We start from the raw sequence: 22,773 nt of genomic DNA, 5'->3' as shown, positions 1-22,773 counted from the left end.
AGAGACTCGTGCCTCGCTCTCTCTCTGCTTTACACATTGTGAGTCCATGTTTTACAACACATGCCCGTTCTGCTGTCAGGTGGCGGTGGTGTTTGTGCGTATATAGACGCGTGTGTACACATCAGATCTGTATTAGCTGCCAACACTTAGGCCGCAGCACATGCCAAATTTCAAATTAATGCCTTGTCAGTGAATGTGACGAGGCACTGTGTACACTGGCAGGGGTCGCAGTTTCCAGCCCAGAACGCTAATTGTGTCCTTAATGTACAAAATTAGAGTTTCGCTGGTAAAAAGACACTCTTTACACATTTTAAGTGTCTTGCAGATGTGTTTAACTAAGTTTATTGCGGTCAGGTGATGAGTTCTTTGCGTGACTTTTTCAAATCCGTATGAGTTGGAGAAAAGAGAGAGGAGCTGAGACCAAAAGGTTGATCGAGTCTTGAAAATGGTAAGACATGTGTGAGGTAAGAAAAAGGAATAAGGGTGACGGTTATAAACCATTGTCCTCGTGAATATTTAGATGTCAGAATGGCAGGCCTCCTAACAATCTGCTCTCCCCATCAAACCCAAACTGAACGTCTCCAGTGCCCCCTGTTCATGTTGCACATGCCCGGTCTGTGAGTGATGGTTCCTAGCCAAGCTCAACTCTCTGACAAGAGCTGACTAAAGCATCACGTCTGTAGTCCTGAGTCTGCATCACTGTAACTGAAACACTTCTTGGAAGTTAATTCTGCTTATTCTCCAAATAATAAGCTGAACATTTTAGGAAATTATATTAATTTGAATGTTAGTAAAAATGATTTCCACTTAATTTATGTAACATACAGTTGTCACAGTACATGAGACAGGTAATTACTGAAAAAAATTCATGTTCCTCCTGTGTCCTCCCGGTGGCCCCTAACGGCATCTGCAAGATTTCACAGACTACCGGAGGTGAAACAGTCAGTCAGAGGCTGATCTGAGGTCTGCTGTCCATCTGCTGTCTATGACAGCCACGAGTCAACCACTTCGTGAACTCCGATCAAAACGGTCAAACTAGGCAGCGCTGGATCAAATATGAATCAATATTATTTACGTTAATGTCTATTTCTCTCAGTAAATGTTTTCAGAAACATCTTGTAGTGCACGGTTTAGCTGTAAATGAGAACGGTTTGTGACTTGGCAGCCATTGTGAAATCTGGTTAAGGAACGCCAAGTTACGGTCACATGACCAGAGCACAGCCAATAGGAACGCTTTTTTTAAAGCCTGAAAACAGAGCCATGAGGAGGTGCAGAAGTCTAGTTTTCTCTCAGAACACTTGAATTACAATATACTGAAAGTTATTATGGAAATTTTGCCCAATGATGCTAAAACATTGTTGCCTAACTGAAGCTTTAACCCCAAATTGCTCCCGAAGGCTGCAGCAATAAGTATTTAGATTAGTCCCAGATGGGCAGGTTGCCTCCTTGCATGGCAGCCTCTGCCATCAGTGTATGAATGTGTGTGTGAACGGGTGAATGCTGACATGTAGTGTAAAGCACTTTGCGTGGTCGGAAGACTAGAAAGTCACCATATAAATGGACTTAGTGAATGGACTTACATCCATAATTGCATTTACCATTACTTATTGTGCTTTTTAAACTGACGGTGTCGCTTTTTGTGTCCGTTGGTTCCTTCACCTAACGCTTATGGCCAGATATCTTTAATATGTGCAGTGAATATTCCAGATCTCCATAAAATGAATCCTAATGTTTCGGATGACCTCCTGACCTTCCTGCACACAAGATTGCTCATAATCTAATGAGCAGATTGAGATCAAATCTGTTGAGCATGTTCATGCTCCCCAGTTTATTAACCATTTTTATTTATTGACTCTTCATGCTTTCATCTAATGACATCCTCTGGACCAATTTCAAATTTTCTAGAAAATCATCAGCATCTTGTTCATTTTGTCCAACACTTCAGGTTGATTGGTTGTAATGGTAATTGTAGCCTCTAGGGGCCACTAGCACAGCTTTAGACCTTTAGTCTTGTTCTGTCTGTTGAATTGAGTGTGCCAAAAAGACAATGAACTTCTTTCTTTTTAATCCCCCAATATCCTCAAGATAATCATTGAATCCAAAACACTGCACTCCACATTTTAACTTTAGCAGCATCTGTAATTCACACACGTTGAGAGTCATTGCTATTTAAAAATGTGAGAAAAAAGTACAAACAAGCAACATTTTTACAAACATACTGAAGAGGAAGATTCTACTGAATTAGTTACTAATCAGAATGAAACATGACATTAACTACTTAATATATTCAGTTCAGTAGTTTTAAGGCTGGAAAATACTTTCTCTTGTCCTTGTTTAATTGAAGCTATATGGTGTTTACATTGAGTGAAATATTCAAATTTTCATGCCTACACCATTCCATCAAGTGAAATATTTGTACACTTCATCAGTTGTGCTGAGGCATCTCCTCCTTTTCCTCCTTCTTCTTTTCCTTGTCCTTAACAGAAGCCGGGGATGGACGTTGCCGACGGTTACGTGACGTTTGTACGTCATTCCCAGGACATGCTGCGGGAGAAGGTCAACGAAGAGGTGTACATAGAGAGATTATTTGATGTAAGTAAGCCACAGCACCCCCTCCCCCTCCATCAAAGGGAGGCTTAATAACAACAAGGTTTCATTTACGCCACCTGAGATCATCTGTAGGAGGAGATTAAAACAAATCCAAGTCACTCCTAGAGAGAGAGAGTGAACCAGAGTCAAATGATTATGGGGATTTATGATTCTGTTCATATTTTTCACTCTTATATAATACTTGATTTTCTAAAAATGCATGTAACACGATTGATGGTATTGGTAAAGTTACATCACAATAAATAGTAAAAAAAAAATACATTTATATTTTTTAGCAATGAATGGGCCCTCGCCCATTGTACATTTCGGGGGTACTACTGGGATGCTGGCTAATGCGGCCGCTCATTTCCGTGACCATCTGACACTGCACGCACGAATTACAAGTTTTTTCCTGTGTGGAGTGTGTGGCGCTGGAAATACCATATTGTAAATTTTGTACCACTTCCTGCGTCCACTATGTGGCGCTACCGAACACACAAACTATTTATACATCATGTTGTTGTATATCCTGTGTAGATCACACCATGTAAATTTCATGTAAATCGGATGATATTTGTCACATAAGACTGACTTTCTGTTGTCAGTAGGTGGCGCTATGATTATAACTCAATATGGGCATGTAGATGTCTTCAAGCCTGGACTCTTATCCAGCATCTGAAATTTGGGGCAGATTGGACAATGTAAAGTCCACTTACAACACCTTCCTGCGTCATGGCGAAACATGCAAATTGTCCGCCTCGCCATGGCAACGTCGTTCCACAAAAACCCAAAAGCTTCACATTTTACTGTCATGAAGGTCTTGAGATTCTGCTGCCAAAATTTGAGATCGATCTATTGATTCCTCTAGGAGGAGTTTTAGAAAATCCCATACCTGTAAAGTGCCTAAAATTACGTATTGTCACATGATCTATGAGATCATCGTTTCAGGTATTGACTATTGCTTCGTAATTTAGCGTCACATTAGCCAGAGGGTTATACCAACCAAATATGAAATGAATCCAATAAACCCTTTAGGAGGAGTTTGAAGAAGTTTGCATAAAATACATGAAAAACGCACGCTATTAAAAATGGCCGACTTCTAGTTGGGTGGAGCCAATGAAAGCCAATGGCAAATACGTCCGAAATGATGAGAGCAATGTTGGTACCAAAATTCGTAAATATTGGAGCAACTTTGTTCCAACTAAGGCCTTCCACGCATTCGGGTGCGCTGTGGAGCACGCCTGAACCCAATCGCTGTATATTCTCGCAACATTCACAGGTTTTGATGTATGCGCCAAGTTTTGTGAGTGTTTGAGTATTCCAAGGACGTCAAAAATGCGTTCAAAGGCTAAAAGTAATTAGGGGGCGCCATAGAGCCGATGTGCCACACCCAAGCCCAGTTATGACATATACTCCAAATAATTACTAGTTTGAACATGGATGTGAAGTTTCGTGAGTCCTCAAACATGTTCGTAAAATTAGAATGAACGCACAAAATCCCAAAATGGCTTACTTCCTGTCAAGTGAAAATATTGTTAAAAATATGAAATATGTGTTTTAGATAAGAAGAATGATCTCACCAAAAAATTAGATTCCACAGCAGAAAAATTATAATAATCTTTACAAAAACAATAGGTTTCCTCGCATCTTGTGCAAGTGACATCGTTGGACCCCTGACACTTTCGTGCTCGGGCCCTAATTAGGTTTGTTACGTTGGACCTATACACATTAGACTGGAACGTTCAAAAAAATGAATTCTGCCAAACGTTACTCCAATGTTTCTTCTCTGTCATTCTGCCAGCATCTCGTGCAGACTCATGTCTTTTTAGTTCGAAACACTTTGTGAAGCTGCCTGTACTAACTGACAAACCATAACCAGCTCAAGCTGGAATCAACTTGCAAAACAGTTCCATGACACTATTTGCCTCCATTATGTGAGATGAGTTCAAGTAACACCAAAACAATTAGTGAATCTCTAAATCTCCGGCTGCTGAGCCCCCTCTTAGGTCAAATTGGAGGATTTCTCCTGAAAATGTACTAAAACTATCATTGCAGTGGGATGAGCTGCATCTCTGCTTCTTTTTTCAAAGTCTGACTATATTTCTATGCCGCCGTCCTCTCTGCTGCTGGCCGTTTACTCCTTTGTCTTATAGTGTTTGTGTGCAATTTGCACTTATCTTGAGGAGGGATTATCCTAAGCAGCGCTCTCTCTTTCTGAGTCAGCACACAACAGTTAATCAATTGAAAAAGGGGTACAAAAGATCACTTTGTAAGAGCAGCCACCAACTCAGGACTTACAAACAGGTTGTCTCACCAGCTACCTTTAACCTTGGACCATTTGTTCTCTTTTTTAGGGAGGGATAGGGCATCTTTAGGAGGAGATAGCAGCTCAGCAGTATATGCCACATAGAAGTGGCATACATCATCTGAAAGCTGAGATGCAGTTGAGCAATGTGTGTCAAGTTTTTCTTGTCATATACTTTTAAACATACAATCAGATCTTGTAACAATCCCCAACACAGTACCCTCACTGTTTCATTCTCCTGTCAGGCCAATTGTACCCACAAGTACAATGTTTTAGATCTCAGATTTCTGACAGTGTTTAGGCCATCACTCTATTACTTAAGATGTATCAGGATCTGGCTGGCTAACCCGGTCAGCTAAAGACTTTCCTGGGGCATACCACACTATGCTATCTGTACAGTAATCTGGAATTACTCTACAGACAATAATCTGGGATCCCCAAATAAACAGGATCACTCAAACATGCTTCCTTTAACTCTGAATATCAGCCAAAATCAAGTCCTTTCTAAGCTTGACAGATCTTGAAACAAACATTTATACCCTTATCTCCTCTTGTTGGACTTTTGGAATTTGCTTTATCCAGGGCTCAGACATTAGACAGACTAACCCTCCTCCTTTCAGCTAACCCAAAACAGTTCTCAGTTGCGGTGCTGTCTTTTCATTAATTTGTTTCTTATTGTACTTCCATTCTAATTTTATCATAAAAGCATTAATTCAAATATAATTTCTGTTGGATCTTATTTTTGAGGGATGGCCATTGGTTCTGTCTGTGGTGATAACATACTCACCAAGTTGATTGCTTATGTCAGGGAACACAGCACCATTGCTTATAACTAAGGATGCACCGATACCACTTTTTTTCAGACCGAGTACGAGTACAAGTACTTACATTTGGGTACTCGCCGATACAGAGTACCGATACGAGTACTTCTCTGTGCCAAAAGACCCTCGTTAACAGCCGCGACCGACTCTAGGTCGGCTTGGAAAGGCTCTGGGTGAAGGTGGCTCGCGGCCGCAGCTTTACAGCGCTCCCCGCCTGGACCTCGCCGCACCATGACGGGGCTTCTTGCTCCCGGTGCGACTGTCGAACGGGGCGTACTGTCTTTAGTGTGCCCCAACCGCGTCGTGACCCCAAGGCGGGGCATCACCGGCCCGTCTCACCCGCACCGCCATGGAGATGGAGCGTGAGGACCCGAAAGATGGTGACGAGAGGTTAATGGGCCGGTGCACGCCGGCAGAGGTGGGATCCCGGCCCCGCGGGGTCGGGCGCACCACCGTAAAGTGGAATCAGTGCCGTTGTATTGGAGCCGTTTTGCGAGTACGAGTACATGAGCACAGTATTGGACCCGAAACCCGATACTGGTATCGGTATCTGTGCATCCCTACTTTAAACTAGTCAGATGGTTCAAGTGACAGGCAATTAGACAGGTTGTAAACAAAGCCCCATCTTTTAGAAACTTATTTGGAAGAGAAAAACATTTTTTTTTTACCCAAACTCTCCTTAATAAAAGTCCATCACACCTCCTTTAACCCTAAGCGACCCACATAGACCCATTTCTATCTTTTTTTATTGGAGGACAGGAGGTCTTTAGGGGGAGATAGCAGATCAACAGTATATGTGGAAGTGATGTACATCATCTGAAAGCTAAGAATAATTTGACAGAAGGGTTAATGAAACAGGTGAAAACAGAGTGGAGAACACAGACACTGACAGGAACATTATCCCTGATGTGTAATCCTCTGCAGCTGATGTAACCAGTCACCTCTTCTTCTTCCTGACTGTGTGTGTGTGTGTTCATGGTTGAGTCTGCAGACTGAACAGTGCAGGCGTGTGTACAGTTGCATCTATCTGTCCATGCCATTGTGTTGAATCGAGGCCTTGAGGTATAATCCGTCTCCTATCCTCTTCCTCTCCATTAGTCCTGACTGAGGGTGACAGATAGGTGTCCGGTGCTGGATGTTTGCTGTTTGTCGCTGCAGTCTTGACCCGTTGCTTTGCCATGTATCCTCTTTTCCTCCACAAGAGCATTTCTGCTGGGATTTTTTTTCTCACCCCGGCTTCTCTTTGTTGTCATTCCTTATTAGTTCTCCCCGCGGCATCACCAAGGCCGATGAAGGTGTCTCTGGCTGCTCTCTGCAGCTCTGTTGTGCTTTTCTTGTCACTCCACCCTTTTTTTTATTCTACTTCTTTCTCTTGTCTGTTATTCTGGTGGCGACTTACAATGGAACATCAGTGCTTGACTCTAGGGCTTCAAGGGATAGTTTGCTTTGAAGTGGAGTTGCAGTGAGGTGCTTATCAATAGTCTGGGTATTACTTACTACATTACTTCCAGCACGGGAGCAAAGCAATATAGTGCTGTTGATGGAGTCTACAGGAGCATAGATAAGTTTCACTTTCAGTTCAGTTTCTCCGTCGGAAAGGGCTGTCTAGACGGCAAGGTCAGGCAGTGAAACTTGGTTATGTTTTCACCGGCGTTTGTTGTTTGTTGGTTGGTTTGTCCGTTTGGAGGATTACTCCAAAAGTCCACGGTGGATTTGAATTACATTATTTGGAGGGGTGGGGTGTGCACAATGAACAATCCATTAGATTTTGGTGGCGATCCAGATCATCAGCGACGTACATGAAATCTGCCTTGGCGGAGGTCTGCGCTCATCCGAGTGTACTTCTATTTTTTCTACTTGTCTGATTTTTTATCATTCTCCGGAATCACTTTCAGTTTGCATGCCTGCATTGTGTCCCAGTCCATTCTATAAAACCAAACTAGAGTGGACACACTATGTACTAATGTTGACACCACATTATGAAGCTTGGTATACATTAAATGTATATATTTCACACTTAAGGAAGTCTTTACTATGGAAGACATTTACAGGCCTTTTTACAGAGTTTTGTATTGTATTGTTTTATATTAGTAATGATTGTTGACTTGATACAGTAACTGATGTCAGATTTCCTGCTTACGAAAGTCATTGTTGAAATATGCATAACGGAAACAACTTGAGCATTTCAGAAAGTACGCCAGAAGTTTTTTTAAAATTTGCTACTGTAGACACTTAAGTAAACAGTAAAGGTAGTGAATAGTTAAAAGCAAATGTTCATGAGCCCCCACAAATCAGTGTTAAAGGCCACCAAAGCAGATATACCCCATTGTGTGTGTGTGTGTGTGTGTGTGTGTGTGTGTGTGTGCGTGCGTGTTGGGTTTGGGGGTTGTCATCCTCTTAAAATAAGGTCAGGATGGTCTCCCCTTAATCTTTGCTTTGTTACGCGGCCCCTCCCCTCCCTTGGTGGGCCGCTGACTTCATTTATTTATCCGTTTCGTCCATTTCCCCTGGTGAGGATTACAACATTAAGGCGGCTCATTACATCGACTATTATGGCTTATTTGTTTTACTTATAGGTCTTTTCCTAAAAATGGCATTCCATCATAAATTTGTTGTTCACATGCTTTTGGAAAGTTTGCAGTTTTGAAATAAGGTTCACGCTGTCTCCATTCTAGCGAGGCACTTTGTCTATTATTTAATCTTACAAGTACAACAATGTGTCATCGGGGTGAGATTTCTTTAAAAATGAAAAATGTGTAAACGAGAAAGAAAGAAGAGCAAAAATAAACAGCTGCAAAGACAACAAAGTGCTCGGAAAACAATTTTCAATATATAATCCATTTACTTTTTCAAGGGTAGAAGGACATTTTATGATGTTTTGGTGACCCGCCAGGACACATTTCTTGATGCCGGTTGACAAGATTAAAGCCTTTTAAATCTTTCAATTCCATAACGTAGAATGAACGAACTCCATCAAGTATCTCAGTACCGTAACGGTTGACTGTAAAGAGATTACATTTCAAATCACATCAACAAATCAAGGCCTTTAAGCGTGTTTCATTTCACACATCCGCGCCAAATCTGGAGATGAACAGCATTGTGTGTTTGGTTAGAATAGAATATAAAAGAACATGACCCTGCCTTTATAACATTTAGGGTTAAAGGTGGAACGCAGGCCTAGTGGAGACACTTTGCACGCGTCTCAAAGTATTTTAAACATCTTTGGCTGTTTTCTCTTCCAGAGACAACGAGCCTAAGGTTATATGTCATTTAAATTGGGGTTACGACGAAGCATTTATCTCAAGATGCCTTCATGCAGCGACCGACAGTAAGCAGATTATTTCACTATGGCCTCATAATTTCTGTGTCAACACCCACTCATTTGACGTCTAGAGTTACAGCAGACAGGCCCATATGTGGTCTAATGCTGATAATACTAAACAAACAACAGCGTCTCAAGAAATGAATTATAATCTGAGACATATTAACTGAGTGTTAATACCCATGTTCTGACATAGATTGGCGGGTACGAGGGCTTGTCAGAGCAGGACATTTTTAATTGATACTTGACCCACTTCTCTGACTAATCAAATGGGATGGGGGGTTGGGTGGTGGTGGTGGTGGGGGGAATCCACTTGTTATTTTTTGCTTCTCCATAAGCATAGATTTACTTTATGCTGTTTTCACTAACCACAATCCTGACCAACAATCCAATCATGGAATTGTTTTAATATTTTATTCTCTGCTGTTGTGAAAATTGCTCTGAAGGCAGGCGTCTGTGGCATCCTGATTAAAATCCCCTGCAGAGAGGTAGCTGTTGTGAAGTTGCTTTTATTTTTCTGACCTGTGGCTGCCTCAGGTCTTGTCCATATTAAGCAGATACATTTGAAAACATTTTGCATCCCCACTATGACAGTATTCTCCCCCCACTGAAAACTGAGCTGCTTCGAAAACACTTTCCAGAGTGGGTACGTTTTAACCTGCTTCTTTTTCTGCTTTGGAGTGTGGACAGCAGTGGGAATTGAGCAAACAATGTTTGTGCTGCTCACAACTTTGCGCTTGATGAGTCGTTTAGTAAGTTTAGCTCATAACACATTACAGGCATTGTCATTGATTTATAGCACCTTTCTCTCACATCATTATACAAAATAATAATAGTAATAACAGTAATGTCACATAGAGGTTGAGGACCAGAGCACGTGCTCTTACTATAAAGGTATCACTATCAACTAGGGATGCACCGATACCACTTTTTTTCAGACCGAGTACAAGTACAGGTACTTACATTTGGGTACTCTCCGATACCGAGAACCTATACGAGTACTTCTCTGTGCCAAAAGACCCTCGTTAACAGCCAGCTGGAGGGTGTGAGCGACACACGGCAGGCTGGGGAGTCCCACATACGAGGCGATGCACCGCGACCGGCTCTAGGTCGGCATGGAATGGTTCGGGGCGAAGGTGGCTTGCGGCTGCAGCTTTACAGCGCTCCCCGCCCAAACCTCGCCGCACCGTGGACAAAGCGCTCGCTGCGCCCTCTCTCCCCGCCGGGGAGGGAGGGGGCCCCCTGCTCCCGGTGCAACTGTCGACCAGGGCAGATTGTCCTCAGTGCGCCCCAACCGCGTCGTGCCGCCATATCGCTCTGCGGCGATGTCGGCAACCCACCCGACCCGCCTTGAAACATGGACCAAAGAGTCTAATGCACGTGCGAGTCAGAGGGTGCAAGCAAAACCCTGTGACACAATGAAAGTGAGGGCCGGTGCGTGCCGGCTGAGGTGGGATCCCGGCCCCGTGGGGTCGGGCGCACCACCGTAAAGTGGTATCGTTGCCGTTGTATCGGAGCCGTTTTGCGAGTACGAGTATGAGTACATGAGCACAGTGTTGGACCCCATACCCAATACTGGTATCGGTATCGGTGCATCCCTACTATCAACACATTCTCAGTGTCATTGGGATGCCAATTGTCAAACCTATGATTCAGGAGGAGCAAAGTGATTTCTATTCATTCTGTGGAGCAGTTAACCAGCCCCTTTTTCCTCACTGCAACACCGGAGCAGGTCAAGGAATTTCGCCCATGCAGTCTACGTGTGCTTTGTTTGGAGTTTCTTGTTGGTGGTGCTGTGGGAGTAAGGGGTCCCAGAGCGGTTACTACAAACCATTCTGTCCTCATATACAGTAGCTACGTGAGAGCAATTGGGAGCTTTTGTCTGCATTCTCGACAGCAAATAAAAACACGTTCTCAGTGGGCATTGAGCTCCACCATGCAGGGTTGTGCCTTGGGGGGCTTGTTCGCGAATGAGGTTAAGACGGAAAACAAAATTGACAGACGGGTTGGTGTGGCATCCGCAGCAATGCGGGTGTTGCACAGGCCTGCCTGTCTGTCTTGGTGAACAGAAAGCCAAGCCTGAAGGCAAAGCTCTCAATGTACTCGTTGCTCTAATGCATAAAAAGGGCCTCCAATGAGTTTTGTTTTGCAATGTTTTAGGGGTGGGAGGGTGGGCAACAAAGGCTTCCAGAAATGCTCATTTACTTTAAAAGAAGCTAGATTGAGGTGGTTTAGGCGTCGTATGTATAAGGCTGTCTCCTGGATGCCTCCGTTTGGAAGTTCTAGTCACATCTGACTGGTTGGAAACCCAGAGGCAGACCCAGAACACAGAGGGATTACATATCCCATCCGACCAGGGAATGCCGTGTGATCCCCGGGAAGAACTGGAGAACATATGTGATTAGGTTGTATGTGCTACCATGCTTAGCCTGATGCCACCACAACCAAGGTCTATGGAACGGAGGCTGGGTCACAGATGGACATGGGTCTTGAGGTATGGGGTATAACACATGCGCACATAAATTAAGCTGCGGTCGTGCATTGCGAATGGCTCAATTGCGGCAAGTGCAGGCCAGATTTTACTGGGCATGTGTTATACCCCCAAAGATATGATGCCTGACCCAGCCTCCTTCCCATAGGCCTTGACCACAACAAAAGCCCAGATAATTGGGATGGATTGATGGAACGTCTCGATCCGGCTGTTACAAGTAGTATTTATGTGCTTCAGTCTAATAAGTAATCCATACTTTATACTGCAGTCAGCTGAGAACAGACAAACATGCCAGTGACAACACCTTTTATATGTAAATATGAAATAATGAATTCTGGAAAAGCTTTAAACCCCTGAGGCCAAATGGAGTAACCGGCAATGCCTTTAACCCCACATCCAACCTGAAGTTCTAACGTACAATTGACTGAAATTGAACATTCATCGATGATGACAGAAAATGAACCAGCAATGTCTGCATCTAGCGTTAGTCTTTCACTACTCACTAGTTGCTAGTTACCCAGAAACCTGTGTTTGGTACAATTTGCATATATGTTGTCAAATTGCTACAGATGGTTTCTTCATTTGCTTGTCTGCTTGCACCTGTTTTATGAAGTTTCACAGCATTGCAATGTCTTGGTCATGTTGGAAATGGCCTGTACTTTGACATTTTGAGGATGTGTGCGTGTTAGAGTAATTGCGAGAAATGAATTTGGTCGTCCCAGCACCCTCCCCCCCCCTCTCCCCTCCGAGGTTTAGTTCTTGAAAGAGTGGCTGAAGAAGCCCGGATTAAGACAGATGTGCATAAATGATACTGAAGGGGGGGGGGGGACTTAGCACGGCACAGCCTGGGGATCATTGATTAAAAAAAGCCATGTCTTTAGCCTGAGCCAAATCCAGCCGAGCACTGGTACACCACAGCTTCCTGCCCCATGACCCTCCCCCTCGTACCCAGCCCAGGCAAACCAACATGCCAGCCAGTTTTGGGGGCAAGTAGGGAAAGGAGGAAGAAAGAGGCAGACAGTGATGGTGCTGTAGAGCCAGTGAGTCTTGGAGCCAACTCCCCCTTTCCCCTTCCTTCCCCCCCCCGGGGCTGGAGTTGCAGATACTGGGATTACACAGGTCAATTATACACTTAATCTGCCTTTGCCCGCAGGGGATTAGGAGTGTGGCTCATTGATTGATTTGAAGTATTTCCGTTGACCTTGGGTAGTTATCAGATTCACAAGCGTGGTGAAATTGCACTTCTGTGTGACGGAAGTTAAAGCGCTTTTTAATCGCCGCTGCTGCTTCTCCCCGTCTCGCTACTACTTACCGACTGCTGAACGGCTGTGACGGAGCGGAGCGAGGGCAGGGGTCAGGTTGAGCTGCAGATTGGGGGATTTGAGATTGTTGTCGTCGCCGCCGTTGTACTTTGGTGACAGCGGGTGGGTTTGTGGATGGGTGGGTGTAGGGGGGCGGGGGGTTTGTCGCGATGACAGAAATTGCCAGCATGACTACCGGGTTACAGAGCTGCCTTCATACCACTTGGCTGTCCGGATACGTTTCACCACTTTGCTGGCTCTGGTCATGAACTGCCAGACACACGGCAATGCCAAGTGAACAATTTAATCAACGTTGAGCTCAGGCAACACGCAAAATTAACTCCTGCAGCTGGTCAGACTTTTTTTAGTAGTAAGTACTATCATAGAAGAAGTGAAAACTATTGTTAAAAAATTTGAGAAATGACTGAGAACATGGAATCATAACTGACACTACTTCATGACTAGAAGGTAATAAGTATCATTAACCTTTACTATCAAAAGAGCCATTTTTGGCAAAAAAAGAAAAAAAAAATCTGTCTGGAGCCGCAAAACAGTTGAGCATTGTGATGAAGATCTATAGTCTAAGTATATAGTAAATAAGTCTAATGCAGTGAGGGCCAAAGTGCAAATGTACGACGGATTATTAGGGCCACATTGATGGGAAAAAAATCTGAAATTTCCAGAATAAAGTCATAACATTATGAGAAAAAAGTCGTCATGTTACGAGAATAAAGTCATAACTTTACGAGAAAAAAAGTCGGAATATTACGAGAATTAAGTCATACCTTTACAAGAAAAAAAGTCATAATATTACGAGAATAGAGTCATAACTTTACGAGAACAAAAGTCGTAATATTACGAGAATAAAGTCATAACTTTATGAGAAAAAAAGTTGTAATATTACGAAAATAAAGTCATAACTTTACGAGAAAAAAAGTCGTAATATTATGAAAATAAAGTCATAACTTTACGAAAAAAAGTTGTAATACTACGAGAATAAAGTCATAACTTTAGAGAAAAAAAGTCGTAATATTGCGAGAATAAAATCATAACTTTATGAGAAAAAAAGTCGTAATATTAAGAGAATAAAGTCATAACTTTCCGAGAAAAAAAGTTGTAATATTGCGAGAATAAAGTCATAACTTTCCGAGAAAAAAAGTCGTAATATAATGAAAATAAAGTCATAACTTTACGAGAAAAAAAGTTGTAATATTGCGAGAATAAAGTCATAACTTTCCGAGAAAAAAGAAAGTAACACATAAAATTACTACTTTATAATATTATGACTTTATTCTCAAAATTTCATATATATTTTTTTCCCTAAACGTGGCCCTAATATTCCGTCGTACTCTGCCTTAGTATATGAATAATAGGAAGTTAGAAAAGTGTATAATCAAATCATCTGTTTGTTCAAAAGGTTGTGATCAAAATGTTTTTAGGGCTGTGTGATATGGTTCAAAAATTAGTTTTTGATTAGCTTTGAATCATTTAGCTGTACAACAGAATTTTGTAAAATGACATAAAACATCACATCATCAAGATAAAATTACACCGAAGAACCGAAGTCCGAATGATATATCAATTGATATATCACCTGGCAACATCTGATCTGATCATTTTCTCACATTTTTCACTGATACCCAATAAGAACACATAACCACATAACTATGACATCATCCGACATTATAGCTGCAGTTTATATCTGCAATGTTTTACTATACAATTGGCTTCTTCAGCTCAGTTTGCTATTTCTGAGAGTTAATGACCAGATGTCATTTACCCTTCATCTGCAACAATATGGCTGCAATACTGCATCAATGTCCTCTTGTTGTTTTTCATGCCAGTCATTAATCTCTTTTAGGTTGAAGCAAAATATCTGTAAAAGGATTACGCAACCAATAGGGGAGGGAAATAATGGTCGTAGTCGTGGGTCGCAATAATAAAAACAAGGCCAGCCGAGCAAGATAGGTTAGATTGACTTTGTGACTGTTCAAAAACATGCTCTGAAAAGGTCTCACTTCCGTTTAATGAAGTCTGTAAGCAGCTTAGAGTCCTTAATAATTACTGAGAGAGAGCATTTTGTTTCCCTGCTTTCGTTCCTTTCGGGTCTAAATCCCCTGTGAGCATTCCCGGCGCCGTGTTGCCAGGAGGAAACGGCAAAGGACAACCGGGGCCCGCGATCGTCCCGAGAGAAGGGAAATACAAGTTTAATGGAGACTTCTCCTTTGTCAAGTCCCGCTGGTTTATTGATCAGGGGCCGGCGGGATGAATTGATCGAGGGACACGCATGTCATCTCTCGGGTCTCTATCACCCTTTTACAGCCCCCTTTCTATCCCTCCTTTCCTCCGCCTTGTTAAAAAGGGAGGTATGGTGGCATTTGTTTGATTAACTTGTCCGACAAAAGTGACAGCTGCTCACGGGCGTATGTGGATGAGTGGCCCAGCGCCGCTCCCTCTTTGTACATCTGTCAGAGCCGGAGCAGGGCGAGCGGGGTGAAAAGAGACAAATTGGACCCAAAAAGAAGGCCATTCACCTTCCCCAGACCCCCCTCTGCCGCTCCACCCCTCTATCCCATTCAGGTGCTCGGCGGGACCCTCAAGTGCTTGCTGGCTTATTCCATTTTCACTCCCCCTATAGAGTTCCCTGAGCCCACAAGTGTTTTAGCCCTCTTTTTCCTTCCCTCAATCCACCCCTAAGCGGCTCTTTGTTAGTAGAATGGCTCACTTTTCTCAGGGCCTGAAGCCGGCGGCTTTTTTCTTTTTTTTATTGTCAACCACAGAGCTTTTCTGTCGCTCATTGTATGTTTACTCAATGACTGGTTGCTGACCGTAATTCCAACTGTTTAGTTCCTCACAACATAGCCCCCCCCAACTCCCTCCACCCACCGCCCCAAATATACACCCATCCCTTCTCCAAACGACCATGTTTTTTATAAAGTCCCTCCTCATTTAGTCTTGTCCGTTGAGCTGATACTCGCGGGTAGAAGGAGATTGGTGTTTTTGTAAGAGACCCAGATTGCCGGGGCTGAAAAGAAATCCAGACCTGAGATAAACATTTACCTTTCTCCTGTGATGTTACACCCAGGGTTGACTGCCATCCCTCTTTCCTCAGCACTCTTTTCTTAACCAGCTGCCTGGTTGAAATGCCCACTGAGCCCGTTTTGTTGCCGTCCCAGCTGTGCTCAGACTGCGGTCAATGGTCAGCCGGGGTTTGCCTTTTGTGTCACCGGCACAATCAAAACAGTTTGAGACCTGTGAGCTTGTTGAGCCCAAAACTTTGTTTAATTCTACTTTCAGAGCCCTTCTGCTCCTTCCTCCTCCTCTAACATACCTACTTCCTTGAATGAAAAGAGAGGGGTGGGGGAGAAAGGGGGAGAGAGAGAGAGCGAGAGAGAGAGAGAGTCAGAGGATGACAATATCTAGTACAAGATGCTGAGCCCCATTGAGGCTGTGTGAAAAGCCCCTTTCTTGTCTGTCCACACTGAGGCAGATACATTTGAAAACATGTTTGCATCCCTTCACACTTGCGCTTTCACGTAATTTTCTAAGTCTGCCATACACATACCAATGACCGAACAATAGGAAAACCCTAACCCTAACCCTAACCCTAACCCTAAAGAGAAGGCGGGAAGTTTTGCATAATCATCCTAATACTTAAAACGTTGTTTTTATCGTCATATACGATTGCACAAAGCACGACAAGGCGGCAACCTCTGGTTCTGAAAAGTGAAGCCAATGCTGAAGTGCCTTAAACCTGCATAAAAAATGACCAGCAGGGGGCGATTCCTGTGGTTGCAAAAAATAAGTCCAATTGTATAGGAGTCTATGGGAAAATGAGCCCACTTCTCTCTTGATTTATTACCTCAGTAAACATTGTAAACATGAGTTTATGGTCTTAGTCGCTAGTTTCAAGTCTTCTTCAATACAGCATGATGTTCATTTAGTAAAGCAGGGGATGCTTTAGGGCGTGGCTACCTTGCGACAGGTCACTACCATGGTGTTGGTCTGGGTGTTACCCGTCTTCGTCTTAGAACTTTAACCCTTTCACAGTGTGTTTTCAGTTCACGAAAGTTAATTGTAACATTTTGGTTGCCTAGAATGTCTTATTCAGCGTTCAGTTATACTTTTAGCTCCACCCCCACAAGATGGCGACGGCCTCAATACCAAATTCAAACCAATGGGTGACGTCACGGTAACTATATGTCCACTTCTTATGAACTATGTCTATGAGCGCAACATAACGAAATTCGACCTCTGCATATAACCCATCCTATATGCATTAGTCCTTAGCCAGAATGAGGGGACATTGTGGTTACATGTTCTTAAAATCCTAGACCACTATGAAGCCCCGCACAAGGTTGAATACACATTTTAACTCTAACATTTTGTTATTTTTAAAGGTCCCATATTGTAAAAAGTGAGATTTTCATGTCTTTTATATTATAAAGCAGGTTTAAGTGCTATATAAATACTGTTGAACTATCAAAACGCTCAATATATGGAGAAACATACACAGCCCGTTTTCGAAAATGGTGGGTTTAAAACAAGCCGTTAGGATTTCTGTCCATTTGTGATGTCACAAATATACAATATATAGATCATTACACAGTTTTAAATGTAAAACATTTAAATGTGTCCCAGTTTATTTCCTGTTGCAGTGTATGCAAATAACATCAGCTGACAGGAAGTAAACATGGACCCAAACTGTTTCCTAGCAACGCAGTTCCGTTGAAATGCACTAAAACGGAGCGTTTCAGACAGAGGGTGAATACAGGTATATTCAGACAGACAGTATGAGGAAAATAAAGTTGTTGTTTTTTTAACATTACAGCACGTAAACATGTTCTAGTAGAAACACAAAATACAAGTATGAACCTGAAAATGAGCACGATATGGGTCCTTTAACTCTGCTGGGGTGCTGTCTTATTCTAGAATATAAAATAGGGACAAGAATTCTATCTTGAGTCTAATAAATGTGACACTGATGAGATAATGTATCAGGGGATCTACAGTATTGATTTATTAAAGTCAGCAATATTGAAGGTTTTGTATCTGAAAAGAGCTTGATTTGTTACTTTATCACATATTCAGTCATTTGACAGCACATGTCAGGGACAACACCTGTAGCGTGTGATGAGCTATACTGACTTATAAAATGAGTGATCACTGACCTGGAGGCGACAGAAAGCTGGCTCCTTAACGCTGCTGCTCAGCGGAAGCACTCAATCACGTCTGTTCAGGCTGAAAGCTGTGTATTAGTGTATTAGAGTCCACATTTCAACACCGGACCAGAGTTGTTTTTTAAATATATCCACCCTGAATCACTATTTGTGAAAAGCCCTGGTTTTGGGGGGTTGATATGTCAGCTCAGTGTGGAGCGACGGTCAGGGACTAAAAAATGAATTTCACATTATTTATCCACATTAGTGTGGACGTGGCCTCGGGGATGACCTCATCCTGTGCAAGATGCTGAGCTCTGTTTTTTTCTCTGAGGGTCAATCTTAGTCCTGCTGTTGGGTGACAAGGTGACCACGGCGCTGGAGGGATGGGGGACCCGGTGGTGTTGGTACTGAGATTGGGGGACGGGGCGGGGCTCTCGACCTACTTTGTGAGTTACTATGGTAATTGAGTGTTGTCATCAATGGGCCCTCTGCTGAGCTGGTGAGCGAGACTATAGAACAGGGCCAGTGGTGGGCTCTGAAAAGCCGAGCAGGTGGATTAGACGAGCCCTTTGTCCAAAATGCATGTCTTGTCCGTCAGATTTAAAGCACCCCACCCACCACACAAACCTCATATTTGTTTCTTTTTGTCCTCTGTCTTTGTGCATATATGGTGCTATTGTGTGTATACCATTGTAAGCATTGTGTTTGAAAGCAAAAAAAGTAGTGTTGCTTTACGGCACTCAGTCAGTGGCCTTCCTTCTCCTTCACAAGGGAGCCTGCCACTTGGCATTAGTGTTGCCGCACCAGCAATCATCATTCCATGCCTCCTGCTAATTGCAGACACAAGCTGGGTCTTCAGCAGGACATGCTCTCTCTCCTCTCTCAGTCTCTCTCTATCGTCAGTCGTTCACTCCGCTCTCTCCTCTACATCTCTCTCTCTCTCTACGTCTCTCTCCTCATCTCTCTCTCTCGGTCTCTCTCTCTCGTCTCTCACTCTCAGTCTCTCTCTCTCTCTCTCTCTCACCAAGTTTGTCAGCTAAATGGTCGTATGACTGTGGAAGAAGGGATACTAATCAATAGCCAATTCAGCTGTGAATGAGATAATTTATTTGGAATATGTGCTCATACTTATGAACATTTACTTATCTTTAAATTGTGCAGTCAAACACTTCAGTCGGGTGTTCAAGAGCTCTCTGGAAGGAGTAGCTAGGTCATACATGGAGGTAATGAGGCATCAGTTTTTTGGCATGAATATTTTTTCAACAACAACAAAAAAGTAAAGACACATACCTTCCATTGACTTTGTACGGGACTGCAGGACTTGTAGTCGAGACCACTGTACATAAACTGGTACTAATAAGACAGAAGCCTCATGCATACTTTAGACTAGACTAGGGATGCACTGATACCACTTTCTTTCAGACCGAGTGCCAGTACAAGTACTTACATTTGGGTTTCTTGCCGATACCGAGTACCGATACCGAGTACCAATACGAGTACTTCTCTGTGCCAAAAGACCCTCGTTAACAGCCAGCTGGAGGGTGTGAGCGACACACAGCAAGCGGTGGAGTCCCGCATACGAGGCGGTGCGCCGCGACCGGACTCTAGGTCGTCTTGGAAAGGCTCGGGGCGAAGGGTGCCCGCGGGGGTCGTCGCACCACCGGCCTGTCTCCGCCCGCACCGTCGGGGAGGTGGAGCATGACTGCACGCAATAGGACCCGAAAGATGGTGACGAGAGGTTACGTTACGCTGCTGGAAGTGGTATAGGTGCCCTTGTATCAGGAGCCTTTTGCGAGTACGAGTACATGAGCATAGTATCGGACCCGATACGCCCGATACTGGGTATCTGTGCGTCCCTAGACTAGGCATACCCATGGTTTTCTACAGCAAGTTGAGAGTGATATTCCATTTCACAGTCTTTTTCACTTGTTATATTTCCATTGGAGGCATTCCATTCATCCATCCATCCATCCATTCATTCCTCATTCATTCATCCATTCATTGTTAATGTTCTTTTCATTTGATCCTCTGTTGTGATGCAAAAGTCTGTTTCCATGAGCACCTATAAACTAAATCACTGATGATCTTTCTGACCGTTTAATAATGATCATTGGTTTATCACTGCTGATGATGGCCTCACAGGTACATGTGATGAATTATGGTACATGCACTATAAGTATCCACAGACGTATGTATGGAACAATAGATGCTCTGGCATTGCCGGAGAACCTCACCGATGTGGCACAATTAATAAAAATGTCAACAACAACAACATGCAGTAAATAAATACAATACAGAATACACAAATGATCATTCAAATCAGTTTCTGAAGAAACGATATGTAAACAAGACTGACTGTCGGCAGTTGACGGTTTTCATATATGGAATGCTCAACAACTAGAGTTTCTTACTCAGCCCTAAATTGCTCAGCGCTAAATTGTAAAAGCGCACACACACACACACACACACACACACACACACACACACACACACACACACACACACACAGGAGCAGCAGCAGCAGCAGAGCAGAAAGGAGGCAGAGTCCCGGGTTGCTTGTATCCTTGTGTACCCCCTGTGGTGAGGCTCCTCCTCACTCCAACATTCCTGGCTCTCAGCAGCACAAAAGCTCCTGAGCGGCCCACAAAAGAGGGCCTCTGACCTAACAAATCAGTTGGCCTTTTGGGGAGTTTGTGTGTGTGTGTGTGTGTGTGTGGGTGTGTAAATACGCATACGTCTTATTAGCCCCTTTCACTCACCTGTAATCAAGAGAATGGTCTTCAATTTTAGAGCATGCAGAAGTACCCCATGACTTTATTAAAATAGTTATATATATATATATATATATATATATATATTCCTGATTTTTGTGTAACTACCAAGTGGCAACCTCCGGTGCTGAAAAAATGAAAGCCTATGCGAAGTGCCAAGAACTACAGTTCCTCAGATGGCCTAGGCTGGCTCCAACAGCAAGTCAATCCCCAAGTCATGCCCAACTTACAGCAGAACTAAAACATGTTTACAGCCTGGTACTGGTGGTTTTGATATCCATAGCCAACTATACGTTGGGGTGAATTTGTATGTAACTCACCTTTTTGAATTATATTAAGGCTTAAAGGGACTATTTGTAACTTTTTAAGCGTATAAATGTAGCGGGTCGCCACACATGCGTGCTCGCATATGCGCGTTCGCGTGTGGCCGCTGCCTTTCCTCCTCTGCCTGCCTGCCTTCACTCAGAGAGCGCGCGCGTTCTCAGCTCGCTCCACCTCTAGACGTGAACGCGCGCTCACTCCACACTGCAGAAGAGTTAGTTTAGCTCTGAGAATATCTAGTGAATGTACAGTGGACGTTTTTGCAAAAGTAACTCCTGCAGCTCCTCCAGACCAACAGAGGTTTCCCGTGTCTTGTGAAGTGACGGAGCTCCTCAGCTAGTAACGTTATTGTCTCGTTACCGACCGGGTGCCGGTGTCTCCCTGCTCTTTCCGGCTGCGGGTGGAGAGAGCAGGGAGACACGCTGCTGAGCCCCGCTGCATCAGCCTGCGCTGAGGCAGTAAAAGCCAACACTAAGATTAGATCTAAATCATGTTCATGGAGAGACTTTCGTCTGGTCAGCTAACACTACTGCCAAGCAGCTGAAATATAGAGTGATATTGTGGTTTTAGCTGACGTGTGTCGCCTCACTGTTTTGAGCGATGCTCGTTCATGTCCATTTAGAGCGAGCACAGGCGCGAGCCCGACTCTGACTTTCGTTGATTTCACGGCCACAGGTGTCGCTGTTAAGAAGCATTTCTGAAAGTTACAAATAGTCCCTTTAAAGTTTGGCAAATTTAAGGGCGTGGCTGCTTTGAGTGACAGGTGGGTGCCGTTACCTGCTAACTGTCTGCTCTGCTGCGTCCTTTTTGGATCAGCTGGGAGTAAGGCTGTGTCATCACTGCTGGCTGATGGCTACGGCCGGAGCCGCCCACTTTGAGCTTCACAACGGCTCTTCAGAAACCTATGGGTGACGTCAGAGATACCCCCTTTCACACCGGGGTCTCACCCAGGGTTGAACCAGCGTCACGTGTTGACCGACTCAGTTTTGTGACCTAGATCTAGAGGTGGGACAGACCAGGGTTGAAACCGGGGTCGATTTCATTGTGAACCGTGGTCGCTAACAACCAGGGCAGGACAAATCTATTTGGTTGCAAGTAGGGGTGCACAGTCGTGATGCGATTGTGACAGGTCGGCGTAGCACGAACATGACTTGGACGGTGAGGGACAATGTAGTGTAGTGTATACAAATCATAACTAGAATGGCACTCGGAGAGCACAGAACTCAGCCCGCCCCCCCTGTTCAGCTTACACCATCATCCACGTGTATTTTTGTTTATGTTGAGATCAGCTGTACGTAGCGGAGCATCGTAAAACACTTCATTCAGACTGGACGGAAACAAAATAAAACTCACCTAAACCGTTGTCGTTACTCTTTCCAACAATCACCAAGTGTGCTTTGGTTGAACTCGACTGTAAATTCACTGAGTTTAATGTGAAAAAACACAGATTCTACAGTTGTACAGCAGTAATGCACCACAGTAAAACGAAAAACAGATGAACAACACAACTGTTGTTTCCTTATTAGTAACAACTGGGCCTCAAATGTGGCTGTCATTTTGTAATCCATTATCAAAGTAATGTGCCTCATTTTAATGGTTTGTTAGATGCTGTGGAAACGCTAACAGGGACTTTTGGTTCTGACCTTTGGTTCCTGTGGCTCCTTAGTACCTGGAACTAATATCACTGTCA

At 43.6% G+C, this 22,773-nt stretch overlaps 1 pseudogene; it reads left to right on the top strand.

Annotated features, from left to right (window-relative positions):
* LOC119485602 overlaps positions 1-22,773 on the top strand; it is a 209,871-nt pseudogene that overhangs the window by 172,679 nt on the left and 14,419 nt on the right.

This window comes from Sebastes umbrosus, chromosome 1 (genome assembly GCF_015220745.1).
Source record: "Sebastes umbrosus isolate fSebUmb1 chromosome 1, fSebUmb1.pri, whole genome shotgun sequence".
Taxonomy (NCBI): Eukaryota; Metazoa; Chordata; class Actinopteri; order Perciformes; family Sebastidae; genus Sebastes; species Sebastes umbrosus.
This window is presented reverse-complemented; position numbering and strand designations above follow the sequence as displayed.